The sequence below is a fragment of the Armigeres subalbatus genome, chromosome 2, assembly GCF_024139115.2.
Source record: "Armigeres subalbatus isolate Guangzhou_Male chromosome 2, GZ_Asu_2, whole genome shotgun sequence".
NCBI classification, from domain to species: Eukaryota; Metazoa; Arthropoda; class Insecta; order Diptera; family Culicidae; genus Armigeres; species Armigeres subalbatus.
Genome location: NC_085140.1, coordinates 151,421,268 through 151,437,051, shown reverse-complemented (window position 1 = coordinate 151,437,051; position 15,784 = coordinate 151,421,268). Strand labels below are relative to the sequence as shown.

The window sequence follows — 15,784 nt, the reverse complement described above, 5'->3', positions numbered from 1 at the left end:
ATCGGTTGTTCAATCAAACACCATTTATCAAATTTAGAAACAGTTTTTAATCGTTTAAGAAAATACAATCTTAAACTTAATGTAAAGAAGTGCAAATTTTTCCGCTCTGAAGTAACATATTTAGGGCATCACATAACTGATAAAGGTATTTTACCTGACAGTTCTAAATTCTATGTAATCATAAATTACCCAACACCTACGAACGCAGATGAAGTTCGAAGATTTGTGGCATTTTGTAATTACTATCGTAAATTTGTTCCGCATTTTGCGACTATAGCACAACCTTTAAATAAGCTTTTAAGGAAAAATATTCAATTTAAATGGACTTCAGAATGTGAAACAGCATTTAATAGTTTGAGAAATTATCTAATATCTCCAACAATTCTCCAATACCCAGATTTTTCAAATGAATTTATACTTACAACAGACGCTTCAGACGTTGGATGTGGAGCAGTCTTATCCCAGAAGTTTGGAAATGAAGATTTACCCATTGCATTTTGCAAGTAAATCATTTACCCAAGGTGAAAAGAATAAACCTGTTATACTTAAGGAATTAACTGCCATACACTGGGCTATAAACTATTTTAAAGCGTATTTGTATGGACGTCAATTCAGAATAAGAACAGATCATAGACCACTTGCTTACTTGTATGGAATGAAAAATCCTACTTCAAAACTAACAAGAATGCGTATTGATTTAGAAGATTACAATTATGTAGTAGAATACATTAAAGGAAAAATAATACTGGTGCAGATGCATTATCAAGAATTATAATTTCATCTGATGACTTAAAAAGAGACAGTGTTCTAGTAGTTAACACTAGATCAATGACTCGAAATAAACAAAATTCTAATGTAAAACACAATGATAACAACGGATCTTTACATTTACCAGAATGTAATCAAAAGATTGATCACCTTTTGACTTATGTTACTGAGAACCCAACTGAGACAAAACGATTATGGAAACTTCGTGTACACGTTGATAATAAAATATGGACTTTTATTATGGAAAATAGAGCAAAGAAAATTATTGTAGCACACGTGAAACAAAGAAATGAAAGTGGAAGTCAAATTCTTGAATTTGTTCTTCCAATACTTGAAAAATAATGCAAAATTGTTGAATATTAAAGAAATGGCAATATCATTACTAGAAGATATATTCAAATACATACCCTTGAATTCGTTCAAGACTGTAGTAAATCAAGCGTTAAAAAGCATGCGCATTATAATCTATCAACCGCCAAAGTTTCTTACTGATTTAAATGAAATTCAGTCAATTTTAGAAAATTATCATAATACACCCACAGGAGGACACATAGGACAACATCGCTTGTACCTTAAAGTTCGTGAAAAGTATACCTGGAGAGATATGAAAGGTTCGATTTCTAGATTCGTAAGGGCCTGCGAATCGTGTAAAAAGAACAAAACAATAAGACACACAAAAGAAAAAATGGTGATTACCACAACACCATCTTCACCATTTGAAGTTATATCTATAGATACTGTAGGACCTTTACCTATAAGTATTAAGGGAAACAGATATGCCATAAGCATACAATGTGACCTTACAAAATATATAGTTTTAATTCCTATACCGACTAAAGAAGCAACCGTTATTGCTAAGGCTTTAGTAGAAAATTTTATACTTATTTATGGTACATTTTTGATTTAAAATCCGACCAAGGAACAGAATACAAGAATGAAGTTCTTGACCGAATTTGTAAATTATTAGGTATAAAACAAACATTTGCAACAGCTTATCATCCACAGACAATTGGATCATTAGAGAGGAATCATAGATGCTTAAACGAGTATCTAAGATCTTTCATCAATGATCAGAAAGATGATTGGGATAACTGGATGAAGTTTTATTCTTTTACATATAATACTACTCCTCATACTGACCATGGTTTTACACCTTATGAGTTAGTTTTGGAAGAAAATGCAGTTTACCTAATGAAATTCACAAACTTGGAATAGAACCCGTATATAATATCAATGAATACTACTATGAATTGAAATATAAACTACAAAAATCTAACGAAATCGCAAAAAAGAATTTAAATAAACACAAAATATCCCGAACGAATAAATATGAACCAATTAGCAACCCAATCCATATTCAAATAAATGATAGAGTATATTTAACGAATGAAAATAGAAGTAAACTAGATGCAAAATATATTGGACCATTTAAAGTGATTGACATAACAGGAACAAATTGTACAATTCAAGATATGGCGTCAAATAAAACAATGGTAGTGCATAAAAATAGATTGATAAAATAATAAGAAATATAATATATATATATATTTTTTCCCAATATTCAATCGGTATTCGGTAAGTAAAATGAAGAAAAAAAAATGAGATAGGTATAATCTTAGGTATATTCTATAAAGCTTAAAATTCAATTCGATCTAAATTAAATTTTTTTTTGTAAAGGTGTGTATAATATACGAATGATTTCTCTTCGTTACATCATTCTCTTTAAGAGGGAAGGTGTAGCATACTCAATCTTGTTGATTAATTTATTCATCTCGAAATTCATCTGAAACAACTTCAACATGTTTGGATCAGACCTCACATGTACATTTCATTTAACAAGTCATAAATTGCAATTGGATACAACTGCCTTTAGCAACATTACACTCAAGTGCATGTGTAGTCAAATTTATTAACAGACCTACTTTCGTAGCGACCTCCTTTGAATTTATTACATGCACATGTTTTCCTTACTTGAACCATAATATGTTTTGGACACTTTTAAACAAAAGCTCAAATTACCATCCAATTCAAGCTACGTGTTCTCATTCTTTCTTGACATACATTCTATGTTATGAGCAGTCATCAATATGCCACCGGAGTAGAAAAGGCATATGTTGTTTTCAAAACATATGTCGCATGGATAGCCAACTCGAAAGTGATTGGTTCAAATAGAATTTGTTATGTACATACACGCACCTCCCATAATTATATTGTAGTGTAGAAATGTAATAATTGTGTAGAGTTTAAGTTTCAATTGTACAAATCTGAAATCTGAAATATAGTTCTAGAGTAACAGTCAAACTGGAAAGTTCATCAAATATCACGTGCTCCCTAACCCCAAGTACCAGCGTATTATATCATCTTTGGACTCCAGTAGATAAACTACCGTGAAATGACTGAAGTCATCGATAAACGTGACGAAGAAGCGCTTATTGTCCCATGTTCTTGGCGTAAACGGACCACAAACGTCCGAATGTATTAATTCAAGTGGACGACTTGCCCGTCGCTCTCCAACGTCTTCGAATGGTTGCCTTGTCTGCTTCCCTTGAAGACATACTTCACAGATGCATTTTTCAGGCCACTTGGTGATCTTCGTCATCGTTTGCACCATCCCAGCTTTCCACAGAGTCTTCATACTCGCCATTCCCAGATGGCCAAACCGTCGATGCCACAAATCAAACATGTCTTGCTTCGAAGTCATAGCATTAACTTTGCACAATCCATCAGCGTCCGAATCAGATTCTTGACGAAACTCGATGTTTAACTTATATAGTTGGCCAGTTCTTCTACCAGTGGCAACCACACGACCGTTCTTTAAAACTGACACACTTCCGTTCGAAATCTTCACCGTCATTCCGTTATCTTCAATGCGCCGTACCGAAACAAGTTGCATTCCAATTGCGGTACATAGAGAACGTTTTTCACTACCGCCGGAACCTTTTTATCGCCAATCAGCATATTCACCTTCACGGACCCCGCGTACTCTGCAACGAGTGCTTGACCAGACTTGGCAACAGAAATGCGCACTTTGTTCGCCAACGGATGCAGCTCCTCAAAGAATTCCTTGTTCTTCATCATATGGTCCGTTGCACCAGAGTCAAGGATCCAATCAATATTTTTTGTCGTCACCATGGCAACTGGTAAACAGTTAGTCGTTGTCGTCGTAGCAATGAACGTCATCTCCTCGGCAACATTTGCTCCAAACTTTGGTTTTCGGTGAAATTTCACTATGCTTTTTCGGGCCCGGGTCGAGCCAGATCGCTCGGCGGAACTATTTTCAGGGCACTCTGCTCGTTTGTGACCCAACTTTCCACATCCGAAACATTTTATTCCACCCTTTTTACCGGCGAACGCCGATTCACTAGAACCTTCCACATCGCCTACAGGACTTGAATGGACCCGCTTAACCTGCTCATTCAGTAGCCGCTTCCTTACGTACTCCAATGTCAGCTGTTGTGGTTGTATCGTCTCCAGGGCCGTAATAAGCGCTTCGTAGGACTTGGGAAGTGCTAGTAACAACTGGCACACTACATCTTCTTCCTGCATATTAACGTCCGCTGCACGTAGTTCTCGCATAACCTTGTCGAATCGTAGCAAAAAAGCCTTCACATCGCCACCCTCAGCCAGCCATAGTTCTTGGAATTGCTTCTTTAGAAATAACTTGCCTGCAATCCCAACGCGCTCAAAAGCATTCTTCAGGGCATCCCACACGTCTTTGGCTGTCTTCTTGTCCTTAACATACTCCAGCTGGTCTTCCGAAATCCGGTGAATCAGGAGATTCTTGCATTTTCTATCTAGGGCCCACCGTTCTTTAAGCTTCTTTTCCTTGTCGGCACGGACTTCCGCAGAATCCGTTGCAAGGGTTACCGCATACTCTTCATCTTCGATGGCCTTTTTCACGCAGTCAAGTAGGTTCCGATCTTCAAGCAGGACTTCGATCCGGAATTTCCAATTCCCAAAATTGCTTCCGTCGAATAACCACAGCTTCTCTTCGGACATCTTGATATCTACTTCGTTCTTAAAAATGCAAAGAAAAACTTAACTTCCGTTATGTCCTGGGCCCACAACCTATTGATTAGGCAGTGGTAATGAAAACACGTCTGGATTTGTTAAGTGTTACATTGGAAGTGGTGAAAATATTTTATTGAAGAAAACTTATGCCTACTATAATTTGTTATTCTAGGTTGCTATGCTGCTACTCTTCGGTTGCTATCCAACAGTTTTTACGTTTGAAATATCCAAATCTATAGCAGAAAAATCTTACTGTGACATCAAATCGAAAACTATTCCTGCTGTCGATAAAAGCAAATTGAAAACTAATTTTGATGTTGGTTTTCGTAAAATTATAGTGATTATCACGATTCACGATTAATGGTGATTACTTATTGATTAATAAGAGCTAGGGGCAGATCACTTGCACATTTTCGAAGCAGCCATCAGTATCCCCCGCTTATCTGAACCTCGTAAATCCGACGACTCGTTAGTCTGGATCTCGCTAGTTCAGAATTTTCCGAATTAAAAAGTATCAACACCCATTTAAACACATTATGCCAGAATACAGAAATCACAGTGGAATCAAATTTCTGTTCAGGCTACCCGAATAAAAAATATTATAGAAAAACAATACAATTTATTGTAACATCATAATAAAACACAATAAATTTACAATAGATTTTATTGTAGATGAAATAATAGAAATACATTAGAATGTATTGTTATGAACCATTCATTAAATTGTAAATGAAGTTTTCGCATTAGAACGTACGGGTTGTTAAGTATCGTAACTATACAAAATCTGAGATTTTTTCATACACTTTTTTTGTCAACAAATAGTGTGTATCGTAAATATATTGTTGAAATATCCTAAGAAAACCGTTCAAATAACATTAGATTGAATTGTATTTTTATAGTAAAACAATACGATATTGGATTTCTTAATTATGACGGCTTTACCACAGACAAGCAGACATAACACTCGTCAAATTTCCATCGTTCACTGAATTACTGGTCGATTCAAATAATCATTAGTTGGCCAATCGATCACTCGTGGCGCGCGCATCGGATTTGCTCGAGTTTGACATTTGCTCTCTACCGCCATCTGGTTCGTGATTTGCCCAACTAACTGAAATCAACAGATGTCGTTAGTGTTTCAACGACGATGTATTTGATAAGTAAATGTTCAATGTGTTATGTCTGTTTGTCTGTGGCTTTACCGTTCAACAATGAAATTTTATGAAAAATAATGCATATTTGCGGCAATGGAATAAATATTGTTATATTGCTTATATGCAATTTGAACAAAATTTTCAGAAGTTATCAATGATTAAAATTTATGCACTAATGGCGGTAAGCACCAACGAGGATAATACTCGATTTAATACGGATTTTCATTAGTCCGGTATTAAAGTTAATACCGCGAGCGGTATTAACCAAGTTCGTATTAAGTACGCAGCCATATTTTGCTAAGAAGGCTTTTGAGGTGGTGTGCGTATGAGAATGATGGAATCATAAAAAATGCGGGATGACTTCTGTTGTTTGTTTTTACTCATATTTCGCTTCAAAATGTATTGTGTATCCGGAATAAATTTATACCGCTTTTTATACCGAAGTTGGATTTTTCTCCAGATACAGGCAACTTTCCCAACTTCGGAAGTAGTGCGCTGGATTCCCCTGAAGATGCGCTAAACAACGCATCCATTAGTTTGACAGATAAAACTTCGGAAGAAAGTTCGGTTCGGAAGTCCGGACTTCCGAATTCTAAGTTGGTGCTACGCCGACAATATATCAAAACATCCTTCAGTAATTTCCTTTGAAATTTATTTAGGTAATTCCACCGGGAATGAATTCAGCAATTCCACCGATATTTCTGTAGTTCCAGCGCAAATTCTAAAAGTGAATATATCAGACATTCCTCCAAGAATTGCAGCAATAATTATACATATAATTCGTTCAAGAATTTCTCTAGCAGCTCCACCAGTGATTTTTCAAAAAAAAAAAAATACCCCGAATTCCTCCAGGAACTTTATGAGACCTCCACAAGGTATGCCTCCAGGATCTTCAAAACCAATTCCTCCAGAAACTTCACCGGCAATTCCTTCAAGAATCCTAATAGGAAATCCTCTAGCAACGTCACTAGGAATTCCTCCAGAAACTTTATGGACCTCAATTTAAAACTCATCAAAAATATCAGAAGGAAATCCTCCCAGAATCTCCACCAACAATTTTTCCAGGAACTCCTAATAGGAAATTCTCCAGCAACATCACCAGGAATTCCTCCAACAACTTCAACAAAAATGCCTCCAAAAACACCACAAATAATTGATCCAGGATCTTGATCAGGTTTTCTTCCAGCATTCCCAACTCCACCATGAATTCCTCTATCAGTTCCACCAGCAATTTCTTCAGGAATTTCCCCATCAGTTCCTCCGACAGCTTCAACAGCAATTTCCACAGGAACTCCGCCAGTAATTCATCAAGGAACTTAACCATGAACTCCCTCATATGCTTCATACTCATTTTCTTCTGGAACACCAGGAATTTCTCCAGCAACTCCACAAGAAGTTCTTCCAGCAGCTGCACCAGCAATTCCCTCTGGAACTCTATCAGGACTTCATCCAGCAGCTTAAACACCAGGAACTTCTTTTGCAACCTTGCTGCGAAATCCTCCAGTAACTCCACCGGAAATTTCTCCAGCAAATCCATTAAGGGTTCCTCCGTTCGTCCATTAGCAACTCTTCCATGAACGCCACAAGAACTCCAGGATCACCATAAGCAACTTCCACAGGAACCGCTTAATCAGCAGTTTCTCAAGGAGCATTAACAGGAATTCCTCCATAAACTCCACTAGCAATTTTAGCAGGAACTTTGCCAGAAATGCTTCCTTCCCCGCCAGGAATTCCTCTTCCCAACAGGAACTTCGTCAGTAATTCGTCCAGTAACTCTGGAAGCATTTTTTTTCTCTGAAAGCAGGAACTCCACCTGCAAATCTCTCGGAAATTCCACCAGGAATTCCTCCAGGAACACCACCAAGAATTCCTGCCACAACTCCAGCAGCACCTCCAGAAATTTCTTCATGAACTAAACTAGAATTTCCTCCAGCCGCTCAATCAGCTACTCTTACCAAAACGCCACCGGGAATTCTTTCATTAACTCCACTAGAAACTCCTTAAAGAACTCCACAAGGACATCCTCCACGAACTCCACCAGAAATTCCTTCAAGAACACCACCAGGAATTCATGCAGGCACAACAACACCCCCACCAGCAATTTCTCCAGCAGCAGGAGGAACTTCCGGAAGAATACCTAGCGGAACTTTCGGGAAAATTCCTGGCGGAGCTTCCGGAGTTCCTCCAGGAATTTCTCCTTAAGTGCCTCCAGGAATTCCTCCGGAAGTTCCTCCAGGGATTCCTCTGGAAGTTCCTCCAGGAATTCCTCTGGAAGTTCCTCCAGGAATTCCTCCGGAAGTTCCTCCAGGAATTCCTCCGGAAGTTCCTCCAGGAATTCCTCCGGAAGTTCCTCCAGGAATTCATCCGGAAGTTCCTCCAGGAATTCCTCCGGAAGATCTTCCAGGAATTCCTCCGGAAGTTCCTCCAGGAATTCCTCCGGAAGTTCCTCCAGGAATTCCTCCGGAAGTTCCTCCAGGAATTCCTCCAGAAGTTCCTCCAGGAATTCCTCCGGAAGTTCCTCCAGGAATTCCTCCGGAAGTTCCTCCAGGAATTCCTCCGGAAGTTCCTCCAGGAATTCCTCCGGAAGTTCCTCCAGGAATTCCTCCGGAAGTTCCTCCAGGAATTCCTCGGGAAGTTCCTCCAGGAATTCCTCCGGAAGTTCCTCCAGGAATTCCTCCGGAAGTTCCTCCAGGAATTCCTCCGGAAGTTCCTCCAGGAATTCCTCCGGAAGTTCCTCCAGGAATTCCTCCGGAAGTTCCTCCAGGAATTCCTCCGGAAGTTCCCCCAGTAATTCCTCCGGAAGTTCCTCCAGGAATTCCTCCGGAAGTTCCTCCAGGAATTCCTCCGGAAGTTCCCCCAGTAATTCCTCCGGAAGTTCCCCCAGTAATTCCTCCGGAAGTTCCTCCAGGAATTCCTCCGGAAGTTCCTCCAGGAATTCCTCCGGAAGTTCCTCCAGGAATTCCTCCGGAAGTTCCTCCGGAAGTTCCTCTAGGAATTCCTCCGGAAGTTCCTCCAGGAATTCCTCCGGAAGTTCCTCCGGAAGTTCCTCTAGGAATTCCTCCGGAAGTTCCTCCAGGAATTCCTCCGGAAGTTCCTCCAGGAATTCCTCCGGAAGTTCCTCCAGGAATTCCTCCGGAAGTTCCTCCAGGAATTCCTCCGGAAGTTCCTCCAGGAATTATTCCGGAAGTTCCTCCAGGAATTCCTCCGGAAGTTCCTCCAGGAATTCCTCCGGAAGTTCCTCCAGGAATTCCTCCGGAAGTTCCTCCAGGAATTCCTCCGGAAGTTCCTCCAGGAATTCCTCCGGAAGTTCCTCCAGGAATTCCTCCGGAAGTTCCTCCAGGAATTCCTCCGGAAGTTCCTCCAGGAATTTCTCCGGAAGTTCCTCCAGGAATTTCTCCGGAAGTTCCTCCAGGAATTCCTCCGGAAGTTCCTTCAGGAATTCCTCCGGAAGTTCTTTCAGGAATTCCTTCGGAAGTTCCTCCAGGAATTCCTCCGGAAGTTCCTCCAGGAATTCCTCCGGAAGTTGCTGGAGGAATTTTCGAAGGAATTCCAATAGTAAATCCTAAACAAATTTTCATAAAAATTCCTGAAGTAAATTTCGATTGCACTCTTGCAGAAGTTTTCGAAGGAATTCCTGATGGAATTTTTGGAGGAAATCCCGAATAAATTTCTGGAGGAATTCCCGAAGGAATTCCTGAATTAATGCCCTTGAGAAATTCCTGCGGGAAATCTTTAAAAAATTACATCAGTAATTTCTCCGAGAATCCTTCCAAGAATGCCTTCGAAAATTTCTCCAGGAATTCCTATGGGAATTATTTCAGGATTTCCTGTTGGAATACCTCTGAAAATTCTTCCGGAAATTCCTCTAGGGATTCCTCCGAGATTTCCTCAGGGAAGGTCTCCAACAATTCTTCTGGGAAGTCATCCAGGATTTCCTTCAGAAAATCGTTCAGCCCCCAGGAATTTCTCCAAGAGGTATTCCAGGAAGTTCTCCGGGAAATACTCCAGGAATTCCTATCGGAATTCCTCCTGTAATTGCTCCTGGAATTTCTCTAGGAAGTCCTCCGGGAGTTTCTCTGTAAATTCCTGGAGGAATTAATGGGAGATTTACCTGAGGCACTCCTGGAAGAATTTCCTGAGGACTTCCTAGAGGCATTTCCGAAGTAATCCATGGAGAAATTTTCGGAGGATTCGCGAAAGAAATTCTTTGAGGAGTTTGTGAAGCAATTCCTGGAGCAGTTTCGGGAGGAGTTCCTGGAGGGATTTACGAAGAAATTTCTAGAGGACTTCCTTTACGTCATTCCTGGAAGACTTTACGGATGACTTCCTGGAGCAGTAATTGATGGATTTCTTGGAGTAATGTTTGAAGGACATGTCGGAGGAATTCCCGGAAGAATTGCTGGAGAACTTCCCGAAGGAAACCCCTAAGGATTTTCCGTGGAAATTCCTGGAGGACTTCTGGAGGAATTTCTGGATAAATTTCCGGCGAAACTTTTGAAAGAATTACCGAAAAAATTCCAGGAGGAATTCCCGAGGGAATGCTTGAATTAATTCCCTGCAGAAATTCCTTCAGGCCTTCAAAAATTGCATCAGGAATTCGTCCGGGAATCCCTCCAAGAATGCCTTCAAAATTTCTTCAGGAATTTCTATGGGAATTTGTTCAGGATTTCCTCTTGGAATTCTTCCGGGATCTCCTCCAGTAAATCCTGTAGAAAGTTCTCCAAAACTTCCTCAGGAAGTCGGCCAGGAATTTCCCCAGAAAGTCCTCCGGCATTTCCTTCGGCAAGTTCTCCAGTAATTCTTCCGGGAAGTGTTCCAGAAATTCCTCCGGTCCTTAAGTAATTACTCCAAGAATTCCACCAAAAACTGCTCCGAGAAGTCCTCCATGAATCCCTTCGTAGAGTCTTCCAGGTATTTCTCCGGAAATTCCTAAAGGAATTCCTCCAGGAATTTCTCCGTGAATCCCTCCTGGTGGAATTTTTGGAGAAATATATTCTTATATAAATTCTTGGTAGACTTCCCGGAGGAATTCCTGGAGGACCTTCCGGAGGAAATCTTGAACGAACTCATATAGAAATTTCAGGAGGAATTTTTAAAGACACTCGTGGAGGAATTTCCAGAGGAATTCATAGAGAAATTCCTGTTGGAATTTTTCGAGGAATTCCCGAAGAAATTCCTGGAGGAATTCCCGAAGGAATTCTTGGATTAATTCCCGGAGGATTTCTTAAAGGAATTCATGGAGGAATTCACGGAGGACTTCCTGGAAAAGTTTCTGGAGAACTTCCCGGAGAAATTTCTGGAGGAATTCTAGAAGGAATTACTGGAGGACTTCCTGGAGGAATTCCTTGAGGACATCATGGAGGAGTTCCTGAAGAACTTCTGGAGAAAATCTTGTAGAAATTTTCGGAGGAATTCTGGGAATACCTGGAGTAGTTCTGGGAATTCTTGGAAAAATTCAGCGAGGAAATTCCTGGAGTAAAATATGGATGAATTTCGGCATGAGTTTGCCATAACTCCCATATGAATTCCTGGAGGAATGTTGTAAAAATATACTGGGAATTCATTACGGTATTCTTGGCATTCCTAGAGGAAGTATGGGAATTCTCATGGTATTTTGGGAAATTCTGTAGGAATTCTTGGATATTTTGGGAAATCCATGGTGTCACACAGATTTCAGGAGAAATTTTATGATTGGTATTCTAAGAATTCTGTGGAAAACATTTGGAAATTTATTCTTTCTTTTTATACAGAAACTTTAAGAAGAATTATCGGAGATATTTATAGAGACATACTCGGAAAATTATTTCTAGGATTTCGGGAGAAATTGCGAAGGAAATCGTTAATGAATGAATTATTGGCAGTGGCTGATTTTCTACTCGCCGCTACCACATCCAGGCGCTATAGTATATGCGTAAAATAGCCAGCAGGAGTTATCCGCCAGAAATTTGTATGGCGAAAGACATCTAATGCGGGTTTTCTTGAAATTAGGAACTTTTCATTTAGTACCGGTTATGCAGAAAGGTGTCCGCTACTACGCCTACCAAATATTTTTTCGATGAAGGTGCTTAATTTTGAGAAATCGAACCTTAGATGCCTTTCGCCATACTGATTTCAGAAAGTTAACTCCTAGTGTGCCGCTGTAAGCACGCTCAAAGCAGGCGATTCATTGGTGGCTCATTTACCCTTAGAAGATTTTTCAAGGAACCTGTTAGTGGAATTCACAAAAAATATATGGAGTAGCTTCCAGTTAAAATCCCAATTATGTGCTTATTTTGGAGGGGCTTTCAAGAATTTTCGTAAGAAATTTCAGGGAATCCCTAAGATGTATTCCCACAAAAATTTTGAGCAAGAAAAATCCAAAATTCCTACGATAAATTCAATGATTTTCTCCACGCATTTCAAAAGAATTTCTTATTTCTTTCCTTTGAACATATCCTCCAGGAATTGCAAGAATACCGCCCGGAACTTCTTGAGGTTCGTTTCAGAAATGCCAACTAAATTCCTAAATTATTTAGGTTATATTTGAGAATTTCAATACTTTTTAGGAACGACAGTCTAACACATTTTTACAGGAATTATTTATAGCGGCCATGAAAAAAAATGAATTACCGTGGAGGCACCATATTTGACGCAGTTAAGAAAATTTTAAAAAGAATCATTATTTAAAAAATAATTCCAATATGGATTCGCTTAATATTCTGCATAACGAGCTTACTACTATTATAGAATGTGTAGAAATAATGAAACTTCGAAATATAAGTTTATTTCTTAGTTTTTTTTATCTGTTTTTATGTAGTACTTGAGGTGCCCAACTTGACGCACTAATTTTACTATGTTCCTTATTTGACGCAAAGTTGTTCCTAATTTGACGCACTTTAAAACTATGTTAAAACTCAATCAATTAAATGCTTTATTTTTTAATTATATAAAGACAGTGACAGTCAGTGTAATAGAACTTGGTACGATATAAAATAAAAAGTTAATTAATTATACAAAGAGGCATTTTTTTAAATTGTTCAGTTGTTCTGCAAGTTATATGCTCTGCGGCAAGTAAGTGTTTTGTTAGTTTCATGAACCCTGCACATCATTCAAAATGCTTCTTATTTAGGTGTTAGAATCATGTCAAAATATATATTTACGGAAAAATTAACTTTTACATTTCATTACATAACCAGCCTACCATGGTCTGTTGTTGTTGTAATAAAAACATAACTTTCTTTGGTAATCTGCAATTTTGAATCTATAAACTGAGAAGTTCATATAGCTTCTGTATAAACTGAGAAGGATACAGGAAACGCAACTTGTATATAAACGCTTTTAGAACCACATTGAAGCTACCAATCTGCAAGTGTTACGTGACCGGCAGATATATCTAAAAACATATGAGCTGCCCATCTATATACATTTTTTCAATAAACTATTAACATAAACTGAAGCTTATATGAGAAAGGCAGCCATATTTTTGTTTGATTTCATATTCAGGGTTGCACGACTAGTAGCGACAGGAAAGCGACAGAGTAACAAATTGAAAATGTATTCATTGTTTTGGTTTGTTAGAATTTCGTACAAAGAAAGTAAATTGAATTATATGATACTAATTTATATTAAAATATTGTTTTCCCGCAAGAATTCTAGCACTAGCATATAAAAACAGCATAATTACCAAATACATGTAAGAAACGCGTCAAATAAACGCATCAAAATCGAAGGCAGCATAAGGCATACTATCATGGGCTGGACACTTAGTGGAATGATCCAATGTTGACTAATATTTAAAGTAGTTGAGAGTTAGTTAAAGCTTAATGAATACATATTGCTTTTCCTAATACTATTATTGAGGTTTATTAGCACTGCCTTGTCTATTCGTATAAGATTAATTAGGAACATCACAATGCATTGTGAGCCTAATTTGACGCAGAACATTTTGGGTTGAAAAATGCGTTCGAATGTTTCAATGTTCAACGTAAAAGGTAAAGCTTACTCATAATGCTCAGCTGTTTGTAGGTAGGGGTAAAAGATTCTCACAAAAGTTATTTTGCGTGAAAAAATGATCATTCGATCCTTAGCATTGTGGCTAAGAAAGAAAAAAATTGACGCATTATGAGTATGACTTCCATATATTTTATTCGGGTACGTTGATTCTTCATCAATAATATGCTTTTTATGCCATATATGCAAAGAAGAAGAGCAAATAAAGCCATCTAGCTTGATTCGTTGATATATTTTTGGCGAAAATAGGTTTTCTGCATCATTTGATTTGAGAGTGCGCCAAGTTTGGACCTGCGTCAAATATGGTGCTTCCACGGTACTATCCGTAACATTGAATGTTAATAATGTTTTCTATAGCAATCTCAAAACCTCATTATCTGTATTGACTATAAATACAATTTATAGAATTTTAGAATATTGAGATTGTAATAGGTTAGACAATATTTATGGAGTTGTCCTTCATTAGTCACCCATGCAAAAATTAGGCGAGAATTCAAACCATTATAACATTATAAATTTGTTCTATTTTAAGATTACCTGCACCCAAGACCCAGCACCGTAGAATGACCGAAGTACATATATAATTACTAAAGTCGATTGTCCTCACTCATTATAACTCGGGGTCGAATGGTGGCATTCACGGGGATAGTGCAAATTCTAATCAAATAGTTTCAAATCCCATTCAAATAATCACATGGCAAATCAAAAATTACTTCAAAGAGAACAAGGCCACCAGTTACCCTTGTAAGCAAACGCGTAGGATTACTAATCCGGAAATGGCGAGCTTAAGAACATGTTAATGTAATTAAATGCCAATGCCAATAAAAACAGTCTCCTAATATTTCAAAAAAACGTTTATTCTATGTTTCGAATTAAAATATCATAAAAAGTTTATAACATAAGTATCATCTAAACCGCGCATGAGTAGCAAATTGGGCGCGTTTCGAACCATGGCAAAAATCTCGTTTGATGTAGCAAGGTCCTTCTCAAAGCGTACATATACATATTTCATTCCTGGGAGGTACATCTCTGGAACCATTCACGAGAATGAAAAATTCCTGAAACTGTTGGATCTCCACTAATCCGAGTAGAGCAGAAATCATTCCAGAAATGCATTCCATTCTCCCGGTGTGCTTCCAATGTAAGAAATCGTTGTTATCCAGTGTGTCGTTGACCTATCGCTGCAATAAGATTTTGATAGTGATCGTGCAGTTTCAGCAGCAGAGCACATAGCTGAAAAATAGAATAACGATACAGTTTCAAGGTGTTGATACTAATAATCAATAATTGATGTAGGTAGATGATAAAGATAACTAATCAAAATTGATGTAGGTAAAGTGCGACTTATACAAACCTACAATGAGTGTTCCCGCATCTTCGAAAATCTCCATCGATTTGTTCATATTTCCGAAATAGCCTCACATTATGAGGATACATTCGTATTTCTTTTTTAAGCTCATCAGCGACTTTTGCACCAGATAGTTCCGCGTCTCTCACCCGTTGGAACGCAAGCAACTTGACCTTCTTGCAATTGCACTGGCAGTTTCTCATTTTTTGAAACTTCAATCACTCTGGACGACTCTTCCGCCAATTTATCACCTCCTGGTTCAGACCTGAGATTTCACGAAAACGAAGACGGGAATCAATGAAGTCCTGGTATTACGGATCACGATTTCCTGGTCAAATACAATTGTTAACTCGGAGAAACTTGCTCGTACGGATTTGGTGCCGACGTGCCGACGTAATGTACACGCCCGTTTGAAACCACTCAAAATTGAGTGGAAAACCACTCATTTTCAGTAAAAGTGGAACAACTCAAAAATTGAGTAAACCAATGTTCACTCATTTTTGAGTAAAGACCG

At 38.5% G+C, this 15,784-nt stretch overlaps 1 long non-coding RNA gene across 1 annotated transcript; it reads right to left on the bottom strand.

Moving 5' to 3' along the window:
- Window positions 1-14,758: 14,758 nt before the first annotated feature.
- On the bottom strand, window positions 14,759-15,658 carry LOC134215291 (uncharacterized). Its single transcript, XR_009980102.1, has 2 exons — window positions 15,277-15,658; window positions 14,759-15,155 (listed from the first exon to the last, which is right to left on the bottom strand). It is a non-coding gene; the product is annotated as an uncharacterized LOC134215291 (long non-coding RNA).
- Between the last annotated feature and the right edge of the window lie 126 nt (window positions 15,659-15,784).